The 14,517-nt window shown below is 36.2% G+C and overlaps 1 non-coding gene across 1 annotated transcript; it reads right to left on the bottom strand.

Annotated features, from left to right (window-relative positions):
- Positions 1 to 10,118: 10,118 nt before the first annotated feature.
- trnap-cgg (transfer RNA proline (anticodon CGG)) lies at positions 10,119 to 10,190 on the bottom strand. Its single transcript has one exon. It is a non-coding gene; the product is annotated as a tRNA-Pro (tRNA).
- Positions 10,191 to 14,517: the final 4,327 nt, after the last annotated feature.

The following is a 14,517-nucleotide window of genomic DNA, read 5'->3' as shown; positions in this document are numbered from 1 at the left end:
GGAAATTAATTCAGTTTTAACCAATAAAACGGTCTTGTAGAAAGAATCTGTTACTTTATCCTGCAATTACAAAGGATCTGGTACAAATAATTACCTGCAGTGGTATCGTCAGAACTCCACATTTAGACCAGAATTCATCATTTTGATTAGTGAGAGTAATTATGAAAGAAAAGCTGATCCTCCAGTTCCAGGAATATCTGTAAAGATAAATGAAGCTAAAAATCGAGTGGATCTGAACATCATCTCTGCTGCAGTATCAGATTCTGCTCTCTACTACTGTGCTCTGCAGCCCACAGTGACAGGAAATCATTCTATACTGTACAAAAACAAACATCTACATTTAATCTGTTTTGCTGTTTTATGATATTTAAATGTTAAAAACATGAATATTTCTGTTGTTTATTATTCCTCTGCATTAGTTATAAAATGCAATAAAGACGAGTTTTCTGTTTTTATGACTAACCTAAAATTATACAACAAAACATTATCTGGTAATGCTCTATTCTTTAATTTCATTTTTTAGTACAGTGGAACGTCAATTTAACTAAGCTCCATTTAATGAATTTTGGATTTAACAGACAAAATCTGGAAAACCAAATGTCCAGTCTGATTGTTTAAAATTCCCGCGAGAAGTGTACCAAGACCAGTAGTTCAGTAATTGTCCGCTAGCTGGTGCACGTCTCTCTGTTTGCATGACTGATAGGCTTTATTTTGCCAGGAGCCTCACTTTGTTCTTGCCTTTTTCATGGTGTTTTATGCTTAAAAAAAGTTCTAGTGCTTAGTTATGCACCAGTGCTGCTCCAGTAGTCACCAGCAATGCTTTAGACTCAGAACAATAGAGTAATAAAGTCCCCACTATACCATCACTGCAAATATCTTCTTCACCACACAAGGTAAATTAAATTTCTCCCCAGTAGTACAGTACACCAGTTTAAATACAACCCCAAATCAGAAAAAGTTCGGACGGCATGGAAAATAACAAAATAATATTAATAATTTAAAAAAAAACAGAGTTTCTTACATTTACTTTGACTTTTATTTGATTACAGACAGGATCAACCTGAGATATTTCATGTTTTATCTGCTCAACTTCATTTCATTCATTAATAAACATCCATTCCAAAAAAAGTTGGGACAGTAAAGCATTTTGTAACAAAGCACTCATAAACCAGATTAGGAATCAGGTGCAGGTTTATTGGGCAAACACAGAGTCGTAGTCAATAAGGCAGAAAATAGTCAAAAACTGGAGATCCAAACAATCAAGCAAACAAATCCAAAGGTACAAGCAAAACTCACAGTCTACAATCATAATAATCAGGGTCATACACAAGAATCCAGAATACACAAGAAAACTGCTCAGAATTGCAGTTTAGAACATCCAAGACTTCGCAACATGAGGTTCCAAGTGAGGGGTATTTATACTCTACAAAATGTATTTATATAGTATACTCTACAAACAGAAAATGTTTGCAAATCAGAACTCTGGTGACAAGGACCTCTGGTGGTGCGGTTGAGCATTCGCAGCCGGCGTGACAAAAACATCCTCAAAAAGCAAAGCCTTATAACAGTTCCATCCAAAGCAAGCTGTCGTTGATGAGTAAAATTGACTCTGCAAAAAAGGCTGAAGCCACCATGTATTGCTGCTCCACTGATTATTAAGTCTACAATGTTCATTTACATCTGATTATCAGTCAACATATTTGTTTGTACAATAGATTGTGATGTGAATAAAGCTATAACACAATAAAGTGCAGCATTTGCATCTAAGACACTAATAATTGGTTATAACTTTCATTAACAATATTGATTTAATAAATAAATTACTATTAAATTTTATATGACAAACTTTTCTATAAACACTAAACTTTATACAACCAAACATCCCTGTAATCTTACACTCAAAACCAAGCAATCATCATTAGATCCAAGATCAACTATCCAAAACAACTGTGCCCGGAAAAATATAAGTGACATCCTAAATTCTATTAGTGACTATCTACACTCACCAAACACTGTTTGGGAACACTATACTAATACTGTGTAAAATATCCCTCTAGTTCTTCTTAGCATAGATTACTTAAAATGTTAAAAACTGATGCATCTTGAAGATTGTGGTTCATGCTGACATACGTAACTGCGTCTGTAATTCCTGCAGATGTTTAGCTGCACTTTCTCAATCTATCAAATATAAAGGCAGAGTTAACATGAATGCACGTGGATCAGGGTGGGGGCGGGGCAGGGAGATGTTCTTACACAAAGTAGAGACAAATTTTAGCATATCAGATGTGAATCTGACACAATGATGTTACTCCTCTTCTTCATTTTACTCATTACTGATGAAAATGGTAAGTGTTATACAATAAGTATCATATTTCATATTGAGTTTGTATTATTTTTTCAGTATAACAAGCATTATAGCAATTTTACTTACATTTTTTTTTTATTTAGAATGAAATAAATGTTCTATATTGTTAACATGTTTTATAGCAGAAGCTGCTGAGAGTATTACAGCAGATAAACCCAGCTTAACATCAAATGAAGGCAGCAGCATCACACTATCCTGCACATATGAATCAGCATATAATCAACTCCACTGGTATCGACAAAAACCTCGATTAACACCAGAGTTTCTGCTGCTGATTTATGAGGGTTCTGTCACCAGGGCTCAACCACCTGACCCAAGAATGTCTATCAAAACTAAAGAGAACAAGAAAGTAGAACTGGAGATCATCTCTGCTGCAGTATCTGACTCTGCACTGTACTATTGTGCTCTGCAGCCCACAGTAGCAGGAAATTCAGCTACACTGTACAAAAACCTTCTCTCAGAGGAGGGAGCTATAAGCATGTTTACATTTTTTTTTATCATTTGCTGTCCCAGTCCGTAGGGTATGATGTTAAATAATAATCTATAAAGCTTAAGCATAATCATATTTTTTTATTAGGCAGGTGTGGAAAGAAAAGAAGTGTTAATAGTTGAGTTGTGTCCGTTAACAAAAGAGAAATGTAAATCAAAGCAGTATTTGTTGTCACCACGCTTTGCCAAAACAGCATCAATTCTTCTAGGTACAAAGTCAGCACAAAGTCTGGGATTTACACGTCAGTTCTTATGTGTTAACGTGTGTTGTTGAAGTGAATGTTTTTACATGTTTTTTTTTTATCTGCTTTAATTAGTAAGTAAAAATGATCTGTCATACTGTCAAACTAACATTATCATACTAGCATTATTGTGAGCTCTAGTCACCTGAAAGTACACTTGAAATGTATATTTTAACTCATTTATTCATCAGATTCTCATTATAATTAGGGTCATGGGGGGGCTAAAGTTTAACCCAGAGCTCATTAGGTGAAACACAGGGAGACACCTAATTTTTTTTTTTTAAAGCATTTATTAAATGAAGTTTACACAGGTTACTGTTTAAACTCTATAAGAACACTGAATAAATATTTATGTAGTGATTTTTTTGCAGGTATAACTACAGCATCATGTGAAATCCATTAATATCATGCGAAGCAAAAATACAAACAGAGTATTAAAACATTACATGAATATGTTATTTAATATAATTTATTTATATTTTTTATTCAAAGTAAAGAACATTATAAATTATAAAATTTTAACAAAACAAAAATATTGTAAAACATTTTACTAATGTAAAAATACACTTAAGTAAACATTTGTATGTGTTAAAAGTGAATTACTACAGCAGTTATTTAATATACTTTGAAAAACAGACCAAACATCTGTTTTAAAAAAACAAGTATTTGAGAAGTATATTAAATTAATGAAACTTAATTTCAACTAAAAGTAAACTTCATATTAATGTATTTATTAAATGTATACTTTTTATAATTTTTAATAAGTATGATAAAAGTTTACTTGCACTTATTTGTTAAAGTATGACATTTATATATTTTTAACATGTTTATAATAAGTACAGACATGTGCAAGTTTATTTACAGTATACTTAGACAAATCTCAGTATATTTTTAGTACAATTAAGTAAATTTTTTTCTTTAGGGTTGATAAAGATTCAGCCCCATATTTAAATGTTCTCAGCTCCAAACTTTACTGTGATTATTTGTGGTATGGTAACCCTTTTTTATCATGAATAACAATAATATCATCATTGTTCTGATTTGTCTAAATGTTTGTGTGAAAATGTTAGATGTGCATCTTTGTGTTTTTATAGAGTAGAGACGATGCTGCAGCCAGCCATATTATTTTGCATATTGCATAACAATATAAACCTTTTACTTTTAGATTATCAAACCAATTATACTGTAAGAGATGTGCAGTTTTTAAAGGAGGTATACTGTCTATTTTATTATTAACATTTTTAGATTAATATAATAACTCAGTCAGCCATGCCAGTGTGACATCAGTGCAGTACATGAGATCATACAGACCTGGGTGAAGAGGTTCAGTTACTCTTCATATCCAACATGAAAATAACATTTTATCAGCAATTTAATCAAAGTTATCTGATTGACTGTGACTCTGGCAGGGTTGTTGGTGTGTATGTCAGAAAGTGTCTAGAGTTACACAGAAAAATACAAAAAGTTCTTTTTGTAGAAGCTCTACAGGCAGAAACAACTTGGCATAAATGATCAGTTACCAATGTGTTTATTTTTGCACACACAGATGTAGGGAGGGAAAGTAAACACATGATGGCAGACTCAATCTACTCATCCATGGCAATGTGTATAAAGTAGAGTTTTAAATATTTGACAAATGCATCAATAACCATGAGACCACGTTACTGAACTTTAATAATAAAAAGCTACTTTTTAACAAGACAACTAACAAATGCATTTATGTTCAGATAATCTTATTACTTTCAATTCAGCCTTTAGCTTGCCCAGAGTCCAGTGGCAGTGTGCTTTACATCACTCCATCTGACAACTGGCATTATGCTTGGTGATGTAAGACTTGCATGCAGCTGCTCAGTCATGGAATCCCATACCATAAACTCCTGGAGCATTTTTGTGCTGATGTTAATACCAGAGGTGGAACTGAGTAAGCAAAACAATTTAACAAAACGATACAGATTAAAATCAGCAGCAGTGTATGACAAAAATTACTGTAAATGACAAACCAGAGAAAATGCATCAGTGCACATAAAAACTAATACAGTATCTGTGACTTGTGAATAAAGAAGTAAGTGAGCGAGTAAAGCAATAAACCTGATCTATAAGGTTCCTCAAATCTAAAAATTGTTTTATCTATGTGAAGTGAATACAGTGTATTTAATTAAAATATTCAATATGGCTGTGAGTGATTAATGTAGAGCTCTGCTTTCATTTCCCACTCATATTAATATAAAATAGGAGGAGTTTGCATAGAACTGTAGTAGTTCTAAAGTAGTACAATCACTCCGTCCTTCCTTCACTTCTCACAATACAAACATGATGTTTCTGTGTTCTCTTCTTCTCTTCTCAACTATACAGTGTAAGTACATCTCAGTATTTTTATGGAGTCACGCTACACAATGTGTTTTACTTTTACTGTATGACTGTATTTATTTATTACATCACATAAAACACATTTATCTCATTTGCAGGGAAAAGTTTGGGACAATCAATTAAACCACTGAACAATACATTAAATGCAGCAGAGGGTCACAGCATTGTTCTCTCTTGTAAATATCAGAGTGCAAATAATCTGCAGTGGTATCGTCAGTATCCTGGATCTACACCAGAGTGTATTGTTTCAATGGGTGTATATGAATCCTACAAGAGTTCTAGCATTTCTCGTTTATCAGCTACAGTTAATGGTTCAGAAAACCTTGTGAATCTGAAGATCTCCTCTGCTGCAGTATCAGATTCTGCTCTGTACTACTGTGCCATGGAGCCCACAGTAACAGGAAACTCCACTGTGCTGTACAAAAACCAGTGTATACAGATCACAGACTGAGTGTCACATCTTCTGAGCTTTAGGTTCACCTACCCTGTAGTCCTTCTTTATTTGACCATGTTATAAGCTAAACCTAGAATACAATATGTTGTGGGTACACCATTACTGATTACTGTAAAAGACTGAAGAAGATGTAAGTTCTTACAAACATTTGATTGCAGTTGGTACTGCAAAGGGTGACACAACCAGCTATTAGGTTTAAGGGGCAACTACGTTTTTAAATTGGTGACAGGTTTTAAATTAAAGTTTTATCTTCAATAAATGGAATAAATGCATTTTGTGCCATTTTGTCTTTATCTTACATTAAAATTACAGTGGTATCTTGAAACTCAACACCACTTGGTGCTGGCGTTGAGTTTCAAGGCATTTTTTCCCATAAGGATGTATGGGAAACCTGTTAATGCATTCCATGGTCCTGTGGAACTGCATTTATTTTGGGCTTATTTGGGGTTGTTTTTGACACTTATACACAAAAAAAAAATGACACAAATATAATATTAAAAAAACCATGGAAATATATTTGAAAACAGTTAAAAATAAATAGAAAATACAGTAAAAACTTTACCTTTACTTCTTTATTGTCTCCTTATGCTTCTTAATCGTGGAGATGCTTGATCTTGGAATATCGTTTTCCTTAGCGAGCTCAGTTATTCACATGAGAAGCGACAAAACAGTTTCAGGGTGAATTTGACGGTTATGCCACACAAATGCAGATTCGTCTCATAGTCGCACTTTGATGACGTTTTACTGCACCGCACAAGCCAAGCGCTGAGCAAAGCGGCGGCCACACACACATTGAATTTAAGGGTACAAATTTCTCAACGAAGGGTGTCGGGTTTCAAAGATTTTAAGTTTAGGTACCATTTGTAGTTGGAACATCTGAAACATTAAAATGTGACAATTTAGTAAAACTATCAGGGGAAAGAAATGGAGGGTGTGTGGAAAGGGCAAAAACTTTCCCACAGTAAGATTATTATTAGAATTCTCCAATTAGCCAATCATGTTGCAGCTGACCAATGCACTATATAGACAATTGTTAATGACTTTGGCGTGATTGTTGGTGTCTAATGGGCTTTATGTTTAAATAGCTCAACATAACATCAACACAAAATGCCACTTTTAATGTTTACTGCAGTCTGAATGATTCAACCCCCTGAATAAAATCCATAATAAGAGCACATTTACAAATCAGATGTTGTCTCAAGAACACCTGATGCAACCAGTCAAGAACTTATTTGCATCAGGTGTTTTATTGAGATAAAACATCAAATACCTGGACCTGCTCGGGGTTCGTTGACTGTGACGTTTGATTGTTGTAGTGAGGAAAACATGATGATGAAACACATGATGGCTGAATGTATCTACATTATTGTAGACAGAGCTGTACTGAAGGAAAGGAGAGTTGAAGAGAGGAAATGGTTCAGACATACATAAGAAATTATAGCAGACTTTGAACTACATGATTCTGCAGTTCAGTCATGTCAGTGCTTCATTACTTTTGTCTTATCTCCTTTCTTTTAGGTAAGAAGTCAAATATCAGATATTGTTGTAAAGATCTTTAATATTTTATTGCCTATTAGCAGAGTACAGATTTATTATCAGTTTAATGAATCTATCATTAAAATGTATGTTAAAGTATGATTTGATGTTGGAGCCCCAGAGGGCTACTTAAATATACAAATGTTTAGATGTTTATAAAAACATAAAAAATTCTGTTTCTACCATAAAGAATGAATTGGAGGGAAATTCTGTTATTTTATCCTGCATTTACAGTGGAGGATACAGTACAAATAATAACCTGCTGTGGTATCGTCAGTTCTCCACATTCAGACCAGAGTTCATTATTCTGGTTAGTGAGCTTGATAAAGAAGCTGCAGGTTCTGGGTTTTCTGTAAAGATAAATGAAGATAAAAATCGAGTGGATCTGAACATCTCCTCTGCTGCAGTATCAGATTCTGCTCTCTACTACTGTGCTCTGCGGCCCACAGTGACAGGAAATCATTCTATACTGTACAAAAACTAAACACCTAAAATCAATGTGCTCAGTTATACCTGAATGGTGTTGCTGGAATATAAACTTTTGTTCTCGAACTTCTATTTAAAAAATGCAGATTTAATATGTATGATTACTTCTGAGTACATTATGTATTATTATATAGTATTAATAAAATTAGATACTGTATAGCATAATCTCTTTGCCATACATGGGTTATAAATAGATTATCTGTGCTAATACTGCAATACTAACAATACTAAGTTTTTTTTTTTTTACAACCCCAAATCAGAAAAAGTAAAGGCTGAGTCTTTGATAAGCAAAGATGATCAGAGGATCTCCAGTTTGTCAATAAAATGCGTGAGAAAATTATTGAAATGTTTAAAAACAATGAACCTCAAAGAAAGGAAGGGATTTGCATATTTCTTCCTCTACAGTGCATAATATCATTAAATGGTTTAAGGAATCAGGAGAAATTTCAGTGCAGAAAGGCCAAGGGTGCAAGCTTAAGCTGAACGCCCGTGATCTTCACACCCTCAGACGGCACTGCATCAAAAACCGCCACTCAACAATAGCTGATATAACCACATGGGTGAGGGATTACTTTGGCAAACCTTTGTCAAGAACTAAAAGAGTTACATGTACAAAAAATGTTTTACTGTGCAACAAAAAAGCTTTATGTTAACCATGTCCAGAAGCGGCATGACTTCTCTGGGCTCGGAGGCATCTAGGATGGACCATCACACAGTGGAAACGTGTAGTGTGGACAGATGAATCAGCATTCTAGGTCTCCAGACCAAAAACGGAAAGGACCATCCAGACTGTAATCAGCAAACAAGTCCAAAAGCCAGGGTCTGTCATGGCTGTGGAAGAAGAGGATACGGGTACTGGACTGGCCTAGACTTCAACAGCTTAATCAAATACATCAGTTGTCACAGCCCTTAGTACATAACTCAATTAAGGGTATTCTCACAAGGTACTGTGACAGTATAAATGATTCAGTCACAAAAGCTGTGGTAAACACAGTATCAGAGAGCAATGCCCTTTTGAAATTCTGTGGTCCTTTATCTACCTCAAAAAGACGAGCATTATATGTGTTAAGAGAGTTCCGTTAGTAATGCCAGTGGAATATGTGGTTGATAAGGGCAAGAAATCTGTTGAGTATGTAGCAGTCCAGTCAATACTGCAGAAGTTGTTAAACAAGCAAGATGTTCTGGACAATGTTTTATCAGTATGAATACCAAGCTTACAAGGATGGTTCAAATTTCAAGGGAAATGATGAACATGGCTATGTGTTATGTCCGTAGTGTAGTAAATGACAGAGCAGAAGACAGGTGCAAAACACGTCTAACTTTACTGAACATTCATGGCCTGGCAAAAACTCCTGCGAATCAACCGGACAGGGTATCAACTACGTCACTTCCTGAATAGCATTCTCACTTGCTGTCATTTAGTAATAAAGTACATTTATGCACTGGACACAACACTATGCAAACGTTTTGCAACCAGTTATCAAAGACCTTGTTTCATTAGAGCAGTATGGTGTATATGTTGAGCCTTTAGGGAAAAGTGTCAGGGGCACAGTTTTGCATGTTTCAGCTGATAGCTTAGGAACTCACTCTCTTGCAGGATTTTAAGAAAGCTTCACAGTACAGCGATTCTGCAGGTTCTGTATGACAACCAGAAGTGAAGTTTAGCACAGAGAGTTGAGAGGTGAGTACCAGAGACTTTGATCCTCGCACTATAGAAAATCACAATAAATATGTGCAGGAGGTGAGGCTAGACCCTGCAATAAGTATTTCAGTTTAGATTTCCTTAACCAGGCAATAAAGTCATTTGCATATTCATTCACTGACAAAACTGACCAACCTCAGCAAAGTGCCAAAAACTTTTCTAGCAAAGGGACAATTGGTGGAAATGGCCATGAAAATTGGACCCTACTTAGGCTACTTCAACTTCTCATTGGTCACAGTGTCCCAGAAGGAGACAATGCCTGGGAAATTCTAATGTTTCTCAAAGATATTGTGGAATTGTCTGTAGCACCAAGACACACTGAGGAGTTGGTTCATTTCTTGGAAAGTAAATTGTAAGAGCACAGAGAGGTGCTGCAAGCTACTTTTCAATTGCAGCCAAAACAACATTTTGTGGAACATTATCCTGAGTTGATTAGAGTGTTTGGTCCTGGTCTATGAATTAAACATGGGTAAATAGGGGCTTGTCCGGGATTTGAACCCGGGACCTCTCGCACCCGAAGCGAGAATCATACCCCTAGACCAACGAGCCAGCCTGAATAAGTGCCAGGGAATTTCTTTGACCTCCGTGGCTTAGCGTCAAAACCATGTTGACTGGTTGCACTGGGAAGTGTATTCATAATTCAATGCAGAGCTTCATTAAAGCATTTCTAACAGTTTAAGCATGAGGTGTCATTAAAGACTCGCTTTGTCAAATTAAAAGACTTGGAAGCATTTGACAGGAGCTGTGTGCAGTCCCACTGACTTTATGCTTCACACTGTTTACGTTATGTATCATGTTTATCCACCCAAACTGTACAATACAAACGTTGTGATGCTTTAATCGGTTAGTTATACAAAAGATTTTGCAACATTTACATTACCATGATATTTTATTTTGTCGTGTTGACTTCATGCTTCTTGCTGTTTGGATTTTGTAAACATTTTTAATGCTTTGAATTTGCCCAAAGATTCTAAAATCTGTAGAAGAAAAAAAAACTTGAAGCTGACTGGAAGAATTTGTTATGAAAGGTATTTACATCCACATAAGCTCACCAACTTCAACCAGTGTATCAGCATGTGTCATTTTTGTTTGATCATTAGATTTTAACGGGACACTTGATTAGTTTTTTGTATAGTTCAACAAAGCATTCGACAAAATGAGGGCTCGTCCGGGATTTGAACCCAGGACCTCTCACACCCAAAGCGAGAATCGTACCCCTAGACCAACGAGCCAGTGGGAACAAGAGTCTTTGTGTTACTTTGATCTGTGTGACTGACCTTCAAAACTATGTTGTCTGGTTGAGCTGGTAAGTGTGGTCGGTGCTTGCATTACAAAACTATCAAAACCTCCAGTATCAGTACATAGACTGGTTATAACCTCTTTTTAAAGAGTTAAAACATGAAAAATATTTAAAGGCTCCAAATAGTAAAAACTTCTTTTAATTAGTCAACTGTGAGGTACAGTGGCCGAGAAGTGCAAAACAAATTAACATTTTAGAAAACAAAATTACAAAAGTAAAAACAAAATTACCAGTAACGAAACACATTTACATATGGCCAGTCAGACGGAAAGGGTAGGTACAATATACCAGAAGTGCTTGTTGCTCACGTTTTGTCAATCAAACTGTTAAAGTAAACGGAGTTGTGTTGGGAGGTGTGACGGGAACGCTTAACAATGTTTTGTTCATTGTGTGGAAATCATTTTAGCTAGTTGGCCCACTTTTGTTTTTTTTGTGGAAAGTCCTTAGAATTTTTAGAAAAGCAGATGGTAGATAGAGATGCACAGGCGACGTCTAAAACACCTGGAAATATTAAAGAAAATAAGTGTAATGTAAACACTAGCTGGTGATGGGTATCTTGCACCCAGTTAATTATTTGATTACCATCAGGAAAGGGCTGCTAACCCTCTCTCAGCAGCCCTGCCACAACATACGCTGGGACTGCTAACTTTTAGTCCATATTATGTGGATGATCAGCTTTATTTATTCCAGCTAAACAACCTTGCCCATCGTATAAACAGTTAATGGCGTACAGAAACATCAAATCAAAAGAAAGACTGCCCTTTAGCTGTGGGCCAAAGAGATGACTCAAACAAGAAAGAAGACAAGTCAAATAAATGACTATTGTCAGCAAGAGAATAGGTTTACAGTTAGACTATGTTTTAATCAGTAGACCAGTTTGGTGTTGAATTTCCTATGCAACAATCATATACATATAAGATTTTTCTAGATAAACATAGGATTGATGGTGCCACATGGACGTGATTTAAAACCTGTAAGAGCGAAAACACTCCCATTATTTACAGATCTGGAGGTAGCAGCCCCTGATTTGCTGAAACTTGCTGTCCAGAAAATAAGAGTGCTTAACAAGGACATGGATGAAGGACCACACATCCTTTTGTAGCCAGATTACTTCAAAGTGGTCCAAGTGCCTGGAACAGGAAGGCCATTCGTATTGGCTGAATATAAAATGGAAATAGGAAAGACATATTGCAGGATTTCTTTTTTTTCTTTTTGAGACTTAAGTGTTTATTTAGATTGTTTTCACAATATGAACAGATACAAATAGAAAGGATGTAACAATTTTTTTTTTTTTGGGGGGGGGGGGGGGGGGGGGTACAAATACTATTAGTTGTTACAACTATAGTTACAATTTAGTCTTTGCAGTCTTAGTACAAATATAAATTACAATAAAAAGGTTGCCAAAAACCAAAAGAGTGTGTTTGAGATTATAGTATTCTTTTATTCCAGTCTATTCATCATTATTTTTTTCTGTGGTGTCATATGTTGTCAATTTTTTCCAATTTTTTGCAAATACTTTTTTTCCTCAGTCATTTTTTTCTAGTATAGTGATAGTATTGTTGCATGTGTAGATAATGGAGTTAAACAGAGTTAATGTCTATTATATACATTACAATCTAATGTGTATGTTCAGTGGTAAAGAAAATACATTAGGCAAATTACCAGGCTAAATGTTATTTAAGGATAAAAATGAGGTGTGTATTCAAATAGTTTTGATAAGATAATATCAAGCATATTTGCAGTGAGGCAGGATGCTTTACATCCAGATAAATTCAGCAGTGCCCATTTTACATCTCTACAATAATCCAGAGACCTGCTTGAGGAGAGATTTCCGTTTAACCCGTCAGTCTGTGACACTTTTGCTGAAGATGATCCATAATCCACGGGACCATGGCTGGGGTCAGGAGTTGGAAGTGCTTATTTTCCTTTATAGCTTAGCCCATGGTCTTTCACTCTCTGTGGTGTCTCGTGCATTTGGGGTTCCGAAGTCCACAGTGCATCGAGTAATCCACAGAGTAGCTGGTGAGATCACAAAGATCCTCAGCACACTGATTTTATTCCCAACTTAAGAAGAATTGGCCAAAATAGACCAATGATTTTGTGAGCTTGCACAGAATGATGAAAATACGATGGAGCTCCACACTCTTCAAGGCACTTGAGGTCAGTCCATCCTTTGCTGTACAAGTCATTGCATGCTGTGCCTATTTGCACAATCTGTGCCTGAAGGCAAATGACATAGTGGACATTGAGGAAAACATAAACCTCAGTGATATTCAAGATAATCAGTGCTATGATGTACCAGGTGGACTAGAAAGTCATGGTAATCATATCAGAGATAGAATTGCTTCTTGTACGGTATATCAGTGCCTAGATGTTTTCCACAGCACCTGCAAGAACATAACTATCTATGAACAGCATCACTCATGAAGTGCCCCGCTAAGTTGGGTTTTCTCAGTCACCTTTGTTTCACATGTTTTCCACATTGTTCAGTTTTTTATATGTACATTATTTGTGTTTCCTGGCCTCAGTTGGGGTACAGACTCTAGACATAGAGGAATCAGATGGGCTGGGGTGTGCAGATGAATCAGATGGGCTGGGGTGATCGGATGAATCAGATGGGCTGGGGAGTGCAGAATCTGAAGACTTTGGGAAAATGGTAGGGTTTGACATGCATGAGGCAATGAGCACAGGGGGGCAAATAGAAGGTTTTGAACCTCATGCATGTCCAGGTAGTAAGTCCATTTTGCTGGGGTTTCTTCTTCTTGGTCAGTACCAGAACCAGAAGGAGGCTTCCTCAGTTCCTACAGTTAATAAGTAATCAATCATGTTAATTATCTCTCACTACCATGTGACCGTACTTTTTTAAATGATACAGACATTTTCCACTCTGAGCTTGATGAGCCTTTTGGTCATCTCAACTGTCCCTGCAAAATGCATAAAGTATCACAGCACAATGATTATATTGTAATAAACTTTGGATTAACTAGGTAGCGTAATGCTGCCACCACCTTTGTTATCCCGGTAAGGTCTGGATCAGAGGCTGGAACAACCACACACAAACACACACACAGAGATAAGTTACTCAGTTCATCTTTATTAACCACTTAATCACAAGGAAAAGAGGTTCAGGTAGATCGGACAAGTATTTTCCAGAAGCCAGCCAAGCTAACCCACCCGTGTAACTCACTGCACGCTAAAAACACATCCACGGCACCCAAGGAGCTAATAAATATTCACTATAGAAAACCACCACTACAAAATTCATTTAAAGGGAAACCTGAAACACCAACGGGTCTTTTAACTTACCCCTGGACCTACTCACCAACCAACCTACCTCCCCTATTATTATTTAACTGTTAAAATACACATAACACAAACACTAAAGACAATATAAAAATGTTAACTTAACTCGCCCGCCGGCGAGACCCTCCCCCGGGGTCTGAGCTTGCGGCGTTGTTTGTTGTTTAGAAATCATATAGGTTAGACTCCCTGCTGCCAGAAAATGTACAGTGTACCTCTCAGACTGACAACCTTAACCCTAACAATAACTTATTATTAGAACACTAACCATAAACC

This window comes from Trichomycterus rosablanca, chromosome 4 (assembly GCF_030014385.1).
Source record: "Trichomycterus rosablanca isolate fTriRos1 chromosome 4, fTriRos1.hap1, whole genome shotgun sequence".
NCBI lineage: Eukaryota > Metazoa > Chordata > Actinopteri > Siluriformes > Trichomycteridae > Trichomycterus > Trichomycterus rosablanca.
The sequence above is the reverse complement of the archived record's forward strand: the minus strand, read 5'-3'. Positions and strand labels throughout refer to the sequence as shown.